General features: G+C 49.5%; 1 pseudogene; it reads right to left on the reverse strand.

The window, feature by feature from the left end:
* Window positions 1-8,526: 8,526 nt before the first annotated feature.
* On the reverse strand, window positions 8,527-8,733 carry LOC142259379 (U2 spliceosomal RNA; annotated as a pseudogene).
* Window positions 8,734-11,460: the final 2,727 nt, after the last annotated feature.

Consider the following 11,460-nt stretch of genomic DNA (forward strand, 5'->3'; position numbering starts at 1 on the left):
ACGCCTTGGAAGTCCTGGCCTGCCCTGCCGCTAGCGTTTTGTCAGAGCGTGTTTTTAGTGCCGCAGGTGGAATCATTACAGATAAACGCACCCGCCTGTCAACTGAAAATGCTGACAGGCTGACTCTGATCAAGATGAACAAGGGTTGGATTGGGCCAGACTTCACCACACCACCAGCAAATGAGAGCGGAATTTAAAGTTTTTAACGGGAATTTGCCATGTACCTCCAGTCACCCATGGGTACACACTTCTGGACTTTGGATAATCGCTGGACTGCTCCTCCTTCTCCTCATGCGCCACCATGATGACCGTTACAAGAGTTAGGCCTTTGTTTCAGGTATACCCCCAGTGGTAAATTTTTTCGCCCATTCTTTGCAGAATGGACATTACAACGACAGGAGACCCGCTCCTTTGCAATGGGAACAATGTTTTGAGGCCCTCATGCACGTCTCTATGCAGGGACAACGTGGAGCCTCCCAATTTTTGGCTGCCCTGCCAAAGGGCTATACTATAATACACCCACTTCCTGACAATGGACACTTAATGTTTTGAGGCCCTCATGCACGTCTCTATCCAGGGACAACGTGGAGCCTCCCAATTTTTGGCTGCCCTGCCAAAGGGCTATACTACAAAAGACCCACTTCCTGACAATGGACACTTAATGTTTTGAGGCCCTCATGCACGTCTCTATCCAGGGACAACGTGGAGCCTCCCAATTTTTGGCTGCCCTGCCTAAGGGCTATACTATAATACACCCACTTCCTGACAATGGACACTTAATGTTTTGAGGCCCTCATGCACGTCTCTATCCAGGGACAACGTGGAGCCTCCCAATTTTTGGCTGCCCTGCCAAAGGGCTATACTACAAAAGACCCACTTCCTGACAATGGACACTTAATGTTTTGAGGCCCTCATGCACGTCTCTATCCAGGGACAACGTGGAGCCTCCCAATTTTTGGCTGCCCTGCCTAAGGGCTATACTATAATACACCCACTTCCTGACAATGGACACTTAATGTTTTGAGGCCCTCATGCACGTCTCTATCCAGGGACAACGTGGAGCCTCCCAATTTTTGGCTGCCCTGCCAAAGGGCTATACTATAATACACCCACTTCCTGACAATGGACACTTAATGTTTTGAGGCCCTCATGCACGTCTCTATCCAGGGACAACGTGGAGCCTCCCAATTTTTGGCTGCCCTGCCAAAGGGCTATACTACAAAAGACCCACTTCCTTCCAATGGGCACTTCAGGTTTACAGGCCCTCATGCACGTCTCTATCCAGGGACAACGTGGAGCCTCCCAATTTTTGGCTGCCCTGCCTAAGGGCTATACTATAATACACCCACTTCCTGACAATGGACACTTAATGTTTTGAGGCCCTCATGCATGTCTCTATCCAGGGACAACGTGGAGCCTCCCAATTATTGGCTGCCCTGCCAAAGGGCTATACTACAAAAGACCCACTTCCTTCCAATGGGCACTTCAGGTTTACAGGCCCTCATGCACGTCTCTATCCAGGGACAACGTGGAGCCTCCCAATTTTTGGCTGCCCTGCCAAAGGGCTATACTACAAAAGACCCACTTCCTTCCAATGGGCACTTCAGGTTTACAGGCCCTCATGCACGTCTCTATCCAGGGACAACGTGGAGCCTCCCAATTTTTGGCTGCCCTGCCTAAGGGCTATACTATAATACACCCACTTCCTGACACTGGACACTTAATGTTTTGAGGCCCTCATGCACGTCTCTATCCAGGGACAACGTGGAGCCTCCCAATTTTTGGCTGCCCTGCCTAAGGGCTATACTACAATAGACCCACTTCCTTACAATGGGCACTTCAGGTTTACAGGCCATCATGCACGTCTGTATGCAGGGGCATTGGTGAACCTCACAATTTTGGACTGCCCTGGCAAAGGAAAATACTACAAAGACTCAGTTCCTCAAAATGGGCACATTAGACTCAGAGGCCTTTATGTACGTCTCTTCTCAGGGACATCGGAGTGCCACACAATGTTTTACGTAAAATCTTTCATGTATTGATCTCAAAAAGTAACATACATTAGCTCTATCTCACTATTGGGTATGTGCCCTTAACATTTCCGCTATGAAAAATCATTTTGGTGTCATTTTGGAAGGTTTTCTGGTGAGTCCGTAAAAATGGCGTAAAACGCGGACAAAATTATTCACAGCTGTGACTTTTGAGTGATAAATGCTTCAAGGGGTCTTCCCCATGCTGTCGCCATGTCATTTGAGCACTCTTCGGAGACTTTTGTGCCATTTTTAGGGTTTCTACATGCTGCCGGTGGTCATTTCACAAAAATACTCGGGTCTCCCATAGGATAACATTGGGCTCGGTGCTCGGGCCGAGTACACGAGTATCTTGGGAGGCTCGGCCCGAGCTTCGAGCACCCGAGCTTTTTAGTACTCGCTCATCACTACTAATAAACTTAAAAAATAAAAATAAATTGAATAAAAATCATGAATGTTGTGTTATAACAGGAAATTCGGTGTAAGAATGAATATCCGGGATGAGAGTTCAGCGAATGAGTTATAGAAATTGTTACAAAAAGGAGTGTGTACGGTTTATGCGTAAATTTTCAGAATGCGTACATGAAAATTATATGTATGTGAGAATGTCCCCCATGCTTTGTAAAAAGTTATTTATGAAAATGTAAATAAAATATATAAAAATGCCTAATTATTTATAATTTATGAGAAAGATATATATGTATGGAAGAATGTTATAAGGTGTCCAAGAACCATAAAGAAAAAGGGTGCATATATAATGTTAGAGGTCTAGAGTTCCACCAGGCTATATCACCCCTAAAGAAATAGAAAGAAGACCTTACTACCTGTGTACCCCAAAAAAAGCTATATTTCTTAGCCAGGATTATGGTGGAGATATGCACAAGTGAAATAAGAATATAAAGTAATACAATAAGATTATAAAACCAATATGTGTGCATTCATGCACCACCCGGTACGCTACCCTTGCCAAATTGCTCACTCTAGATCCCCACACGATCCATGAAGCCGTTCCCCCGGTCACACCGCCTGCTGCCGGTTCCCACTCATCCCTGGGGGAGTTAGGCGAGTGGTATCGAGAGCTACATGTCGGCACTGATGATACCCCCATACACCACAAGGAAGGGGTATACCGGGTGGTACAGGAGTATGAGCGGGTTTTTAGCAAGCACCCTCTAGATTTTGGGCAGATTAAAGGGGTTCAACACCACATCCCTACCGGTACACACTCCCCTATTAAAGAGAGATACAGGCCTATTCCCCCTGCGCACTACCAATGCGCCAAAGACATGTTGAGGAACATGAAGGAGGCAGTGGTTATTAGGGACAGCTGTAGTCCCTGGGCCGCTCCGTTGGTGCTGGTTAAGAAGAAGGATGGCACCATGCGGATGTGTGTGGATTACCGGAAGATTAACCAGATAACGCATAAGGATGCTTACCCTCTGCCCCGCATCAAAGAGTCCCTGGCCTCGCTGAGAACCGCTAACTACTTCTCCACCCTTGACCTCACCAGCGGGTACTGGCAGGTGGCCGTGGCACCGGAAGACCGAGAGAAGACTGCCTATGGGACCGTTTTGCTGTACTTGGATGATGTGATTGTGTACTCACAGACGTATGAAGCCCACCTGGAGCACCTAGCCGAGGTGTTCGCGTCCCTTGCCAAGTATGGGATGAAGTTGAAGCCCTCAAAGTGTCATCTGCTGAAACCCAGAGTGCAGTACCTAGGACATGTGGTTGGTGCGGAAGGTGTCGCCCCCAACCCCGAGAAGATCACCGCCATCCAAGACTGGCCGAGACCGACCACAGTGAGGGAAGTGAGGCAGTTTCTGGGCCTGGTGGGATATTACCGTCGCTTCATTAAGGGGTACACAAAGATGGCTGTCCCCATGCAAGACCTCCTCGTAGGACAGACCAAGGGTGGTAGATCCCTAGTAGCCCCATTGGTGTGGGAAGAAAAGCATGAGGAATCCTTCCGCCAGCTGAGAACAGCCCTGACCGGAGAGGAAATCCTAGCGTACCCTGACTACAGCCGCCCATTCATCCTCTACACCGACGCCAGCAATGTGGGCTTGGGGGCTGTTCTATCCCAGGTCCAAGACAGAAGGGAAAAGGTAATAGCTTATGCTAGCCGAAAACTCCGACCGACTGAGAGGAACCCTGAGAACTACATCTCCTTCAAGCTTGAGCTCTTGGCACTGGTGTGGGCTATCACCGAGCGGTTCCGCCATTACCTGGCAGCAGCCAAGTTCACCGCGTACACAGACAATAACCTGCTGACCCATCTAGATACGGCCAAGCTGGGCGCGTTGGAGCAGCGATGGGTGACCAGGTTAGCCAACTACGATTTCACCATCAAGTACCGGGCCGGCCGTACCAACGTCAATGCCAATGCACTCTCCCGGATGCCCCACCTGTCGGAAGAGGGGCCAGAGGATGATGACCTCGAAGAGATCGAGTTGCCTGCATTTCACCGGCCATTCACTGAGAAGGTGCACGTCTACCAACAACGGGTGAACCTGGATCCGCTGCCCCGACAGGACTGGCAGGAAGCTCAGGACCAGGCACCTGCTGTCCGCCTGGTCAAGACTCTAGTGGAACAGGGTTCTGCTGGGATAGACCCTGCTGCCCCTGCCGAAGCCCAACGTCTGTGGCAAGAACGGACCCGGCTATACCTACACCAGGGGAAGTTGTATCGCGAGCTGATTAATCCAAAGACTCACGAGAAGATCCGCCAGCTGGTGATTCCCCAGGCTAACGTGCCCACCGTCCTGCAAGCATACCATGATGGTGCAGTGCACTTCGGGTGGAAGAAGCTAGAGATGTTGTTAAGAGAGCGGTTCTATTGGAGTGGAATGCGGGAATCTGTGGAGGCCTGGTGCCGAGAATGTGGCCCTTGCGCATTGAGAAGGAAGGACGAGGCCAGCCAGAAGGCACCCCTACACCCGATCATTACACACCAACCGCTGGAGCTGGTTGCCCTTGACCATGTAAAGCTCACCCCCAGCCGAAGTGGGTACACCTACGCTCTGACCATCGTAGACCACTACTCGAGGTTCCTGGTGGTTGTCCCAGTTAAGGACTTAACCGGCCGCACCGCTGCTAAGGCTTTCCAGGCTTATTTCTGTTGACCGCATTGGTACCCGGAGAGGGTGCTTACCGACCAGGGTCCGGCCTTTGAAGCAGAGGTATTCCAGGAATTCTGCCAGTTGTACGGCTGCAAGAAAATCCGGACCACGCCTTACCACGCCCAAACCAATGGCATTTGTGAAAAGATGAACCACTTGGTCCTGGGCCTCCTCAAGACGTTACCACTGGAAGAGCGGAACCTGTGGCTGGAGAAGCTACCTGACCTGGTCGATATGTACAACAACATCCCTTCCAGCTCTACGAAATTCACTCCAGCATACCTGATGAGAGCTCGTCCCGGCCGGCTACCAGTGGATCTGGAAATGGGCTTGGAAGCTTCAGAAGCACTCCTGTCGACAGCTGAATGGGACACTCGGCGGAGGACACAGTACCGACAGGTCCAGGAGTATGTTGAAAAGAACTTGTGCCAGAGTCGGGGACAACAGGAGCAGTGCTTCAACAAGAAGGCGCCTGCCGGTTCCTTCCAACCTGGGGATGTAGTGCTGAAGCGGAAAAGAAGGGCCCACAAGCTGGATGATCAATGGGAAAAAACCCCGTATGTAGTCCAGCCCACAGGATGGGAGAATGGGAAGGCCTACCAGATCAGCCGTGACCAGGGGGGGACTTTGGCCACGGTTTCCCGAGACCACCTGAAGAAGTGCCCACCAGCATTGAGAGTAGCGGATGAGGCTCCAGTTCCCAGTCCAGTGGAGAAGGAAAAAGAGGTAATCCACACCATGATGGGTGATTTTCCAGCAGACTGGCCTACACAGAACGGTGCGGTGATCCTTCCAGTGATACTGTTCCCACAACCCGTGGATGAAGAAATGATGGAAACGGTTAACCGCGAGCCAGTGCCCAGGGATGTACCTGTACCCAGCTCCCCTACGCCTCCGCCTGCCCCACATGATAGCAGGGAGGAGGAACTGACTGTTCCCTCTGCCCCACTGCCTGTCACCACTGACACCGGACCCCGAAGGTCCACTCGCCCCAACCTAGGTAGACCCCCACTTAGGTACAGGGAAACTACTCTTTAAAAGGGGGGGCTTTATGTGTTGAGTGTACCAGTTTGAAAGTTTTAAATGATAAGTAAAGATGATCAACCAAAGAAGTTTACCTGATTGAACCGTGATTAAACCGGCCGTTGCCGGCAACTGTTGTCCCCGTAGGGACTGTGCAACCATTGCGTAAGGAACTGCTTACGGACAAGCCCGAGAACTTGCAGGGCAACCACAAACTTAGTGCAATGTAAATAAAAATGTTTGTTGGCTTGACACCGTTACCGCCTCCGGAGAGGCTGATTTGGGAGGATGGGCCTGGAGGAAAGGGATGGCCTAGGCCCGCCACTACCGTAACCGGTGGCGATCCTCCGGGGGTTCAGGGGTCCCCTTGGACGTGGGCCCCCTGAAAGAGACAGAACCCGCTCGGGCAACTTGGTGCTGGACTGTGGTCAAGGGGTGCTGCCCGCTTCTTAGGGGCAGCATCAGGGCCAGGTTGTTTGGGTGGGAGAAGAGCGGAAGCTGTACCGTTGTAAAATGTTTATGATGCTTTTACATGTTTTACCGTTTTATTCTTTTTCAGTTGTGAAAATAAAACCGCTGATGGACGGGCAGCCCGCGGACGGTCTGCATTTTACTATAGGGGAATGTGGCGCCCTGGACAAGCCAGGTCGTCACAGGTACTACACCAACACACTCTACACTCCGGCTAGGCACACCGAAGCTAAACACAAATCCTAGTTGCCTTCCTCCAGGGGCTGATGTCCACACCAGGGGGTGGGCCAGGCGGTTGATCCCACCCACCGAGGAGTTCACAGTCCTGGAGGCGGGAAAAGGAGTCAGATTAGAGATCAGTTTTGGAGTTAGAGAAGTGAAGAGGAAAGGAGACTGACCGTGTCCGGGTGTGTGGCCCGGGCACTCAGCAAGGTTGGCAGATGGTGGTGACCTTCTGCAGGAGAGGCTGATTGGAGTGAACCGTACGGACCGGGGATGGGCGGTGGCCCGCCGGTACCAGATCGGGGAGTGAAGAGAAGCCAGCACCATCCGGCAGGGCCTACGGACCCCGACCAGGCTAGGAGTCGCCGTAAAACCGGTCAAATCCGTTAGCGACAGGAACCTCCAGGGTTTCCCAGCAGTCAAGACCCGATTGAAGGCAACAGCTCACACCGTAGAGGGAAGCACAGTCACCGCCAAGGCTACAGTTCCCAGGGCCAGAGCCTGCGGGCAAAAGGGGCTCCCTCAGCATCCATCCAAGCTGGGGAGCGGGTTACCGGTGGGAAGCCCGCTAGATTTTGGGGGAATAAAAGGGGTCCAACACCACATCCCCACAGGTGCACACCCACCCATCAAAGAGAGCTATAAGCCAATACCACCTTCACATTGCCAGTGTACCAAGGACATGTTGAGCAACATGAAGGCGGCTGGGGTTATCCGTGACAGTTGTAGCCTTTGGGCAGCTCTGTTGATCCTGTTAAAAAAGAAGGACGGCACCACTCCCCGTATAGAGGAATCGCTAGCTGCATTGAGAACTGCAAATTATTTTTCTACCCTTGATCTCACTAGTCACTATTGGCAAGTGTCCGTTGCTGAGGCAGACCGGGAGAAGACCGCCTTCGCCACCCCTATGGGTCTCTGCGAGTTCAAAAGCATGCCCTTCGAGCTGTGCAATGCGCCAGGAACCTTCCAGAGGCTGATGGAATGCTGCTTGGGACAAGATTTTAGGGTGTATAAAAAGGGAGATTAGATCCCGTGATCCCAACGTATTGTTACACCTCTATAAATCACTTGTAAGGCTACATCTGGAATATGGGAACCAGTTTTGGGCTCCACATTTTAATAAGGACATTCAGAAGTTAGAGTCAGTTAAAAGGTGGGCAACTAGACTACTACAAGGAATGGAAGGCCTCCCATATGATGACAAGTTGAAAAAGTTATTAAGTGATTATTGGCTGCAATGGGGCTTTCTGGCTGGTGCCAGCCTCTCTTCTTAGCACACAGGAACCACAATCCCTACAGCATGCTTCAATGGATTCTCTCATCCCAGCCCAGTAAAACTACATATTTTACACAGTCATAAGCAGTTAAAAGGGATCTATTCTATTCAATTGCAAATGATCTAGATAAGACTGAGAATAAGATACTGCACGGGACATAGCAGAGTTGGTCAAGTTGAGTGGAGATGAGTTTGCTATTTGGCACAGCTTTTTGCATCAATAAAGCAAGTAAAAGGTGTGAAAGATAAAAAAAAGGGTGAAAGTGTGAAAAGTGAATTGGCCAAATTGAGGTGCATATAAAGTTTTTGCTTTCTTTCAATTCACTAATGGGGCTCATTTGAATCAGGTGAATTGAGTTCTGCTTTTGGAAACTGGGTTAAGAAGGGGTGCACCGGTCCTGGAGGTACTGCAATACCAGGTCAATGCGTGCAGTGGACAGAGCAAGATTTTTTCCATCTCCTTGTTCTAAAAATCCATTTAATATATGGTCCCCAGAGAGGGGACGTATCAGATATTAAACTGATAAGAACAGATTTAATTTTTTTTTTTTTCTGTTTATCAGTAGGACTTCAAAATAACAAAGGTGATCGCCTCCCGTTGCCTGGGAACCGTCCAGGCACAAGAGGGCTATGTGTCACCAGAAGGCGCACACACTTCCTCAAGGCCGGCAGACGTGCAATCCCAGGCACCTTCCAGTACCGACCAAGGTAGCGTCCTCCGAAACTACACTTGATCTTAGCCAAAAGGCCGAGAAGCTATAACCCGAATTGGTTACGGCCTTGAGTGGCACCCTGGCCTATACCGGACACATCTTAGGGAGAGGGAGACAAACCCACGCCTACAGAAGACATTTTGTCACCCAAGCCAACCCTTGAAAAGGCTGTTTTGCAGAGCAAAAACAAGAAGAATGGTGCTTTTTGCAGCCGCCGCCCACTGCAATGAATCTGAATAACTCCTCCTTTTGGACACAAGCACCTCCCCTCCCCCTTGCAGTCTTTCCAATTCATGATACAAAAAGACGGACGGACAGGACAGGACAGGACAGGCTGCCTGACTTTCCGTCACTGCCACCCTTTGCCATCCTTGCCCGTAGAAAGCCCTTTCATCATCCCCAAACCCTAATCTTTTCCCTTCCCTTCCCAGATGCGTCTCACTCCCTTTCATTAGGAAGTGAGCGCAGCCTTTTCTCCGTTCTGCACATGCGCGACGTTAAACACAAATGCGCAGGCGTGCGTTCCATTACCCTCACTGCATTCCACTCCCATACAGGAAGTGGGCGCAGCTATTACTACGGTCGCACATAAAAGAACCCACGGCCACCACTGCACATAGCTGACTCCACCACAGGACACCCACTTCTACACCAACGCAGGTAAGACAGGATCGGCACCTCTATGCTCCCGTTACAATCAGGCTCAGTCACCATGTGATAACGCTCTCAACTCTTTAGTTGCAGGCTCCCCTTGCATCACCTCCACTGGCTGTGCTGCCATTTCCTCTCCCACCTGGAAGGTATACTTTATTCCACTATTTTCCTGTTTCTCTCTTCCCCCTTTTCCCATAACCTACTTTTATCTGCATTTGTGGGGTATCTATATGCTATTTACATCATAGTTTTATTCATTAATAAGGAAGGGAAGAGTGCCCATGAGAGTGTTGAACTGCGGAGAGCAAGAGATTAAGCTGCTCCGATTTGCCACCATTGATAAGCTGTTCTCAGTAGATACACATGCTATCCAAACAGCAGCATCCACCATTGCTTCAGCCCACCCATTCAGTGACAGCTCACCAAGTCAGCCAGAGGAGTGGTGTAAGGAATTACACGTAGGCACTGACTCCACACCTTCACATCACAAGAAGGGGGTCTACAGGCTAGTGCAAGAATACGAGCAAGTCTTCAGCAAACATCCGCTAGACTTTTGAAGAATAAAAGGGGTCAAACACTACATCCCCACAAGTGCACACCCACCCATCAAAGAGAGATATAAGCCAAAACTACCTGCACATTACCAATGTACCAAGGACATGTTGAGCAACATGAAGGAGGCTGGGGTTATCCGTGACAGTTGTAGCCTCTGGGCAGCTCCGTTGGTCCTGTTAAAGAAGAAGGACAGCACCACTCCCCTGTATTGAGGAATAGCTAGCTGCATTGAGAACTGCAAATTATTTTTCTACCCTTGATCTCACTAGTCGCTATTGGCAAGTGTCCGTTGCTGAGGCAGACCGGGAGAAGACCGCCTTTGCCACCCCGATGGGTCTCTGCGAGTTCAAAAGCATGCCCTTCGAGCTGTGCAATTTGCCAGGAACCTTCCAGAGGCTGATGGAATGCTGCTTGGGACACCGAAACTTTGAAACGGTACTGCTATACCTTTATGATGTTATTGTTTATTCTAAAGCAAACAAGATTTTAGGGTGTATAAAAAGGGAGATTAGATCCGGTGATCCCAACGTATTGTTACCCCTCTATAAATCACTTGTAAGGCCACATCTGGAATATGGGGTAAAGTCCTGAGCAGGTTGATAACCATTGGTTTGAGCATGGTAGGGTGTAGTGCGCATCTTCCTGCATCGGTAAAAGCTGCAGAAGTCCTTGAAGATTTCCGCTTCAAAGGCTGTGCCTTGATCTGTGAGGACTCTCTCTGAGTAGCCATGAGGTCTGCATAAGTGTGCTTGGAAGACCTTCGCTGCAGTATGGGCCATTAGATCTTTGACTTGTACCACAACCATAAATCTCGAGTAGTTGTCTACCATCGTAAGTGCATACGTGAGCTCGCCTCGATATTCTGCAACAAAACTCCCTTTTTCGATTTCAGTTTCAGCAAACACTCCTCTTCCTGTAGAAAATATTTATCATTACCTAAGACAGTCATTCTAATGCATGACAATATTAAGGCAATTTAGTTAAAACTTGTTTTAACTCACCTTTAAGGGGATTGATGTATTTCATGGTCAATCCAGGTTTGTCAGTGATGGCACTGACATAATGTATGGCGTCTTTTTCGGGCGTTATCCTTTGCCTTTTCATTGTGAAAATCCAGTTGCCTATATCAAAGCAAATTCTACTACTTGTAAAGTATGCAGAAAATGAAATGTAGAACATATAACATCAACTGCTTAGGAACGCATCATAGGTTAGTACTTAAAAGGATATTGTCATGTTCTAGTCATAATGCAAGCTGGACATTTTTCATGTTACCCTGTAATCGCCGGCCTGTTCTAATGCTCACAAGCCAAGATATAGGCTCAGCTGCTAAGGCTTCCCTCTGCCTTCTGAATGAAACTTGAATATGTCTGGGTCACTGTGTATATAGCAGG

Source organism: Anomaloglossus baeobatrachus (assembly GCF_048569485.1).
Source record: "Anomaloglossus baeobatrachus isolate aAnoBae1 chromosome 7 unlocalized genomic scaffold, aAnoBae1.hap1 SUPER_7_unloc_1, whole genome shotgun sequence".
In the NCBI taxonomy this organism is placed as follows: Eukaryota; Metazoa; Chordata; class Amphibia; order Anura; family Aromobatidae; genus Anomaloglossus; species Anomaloglossus baeobatrachus.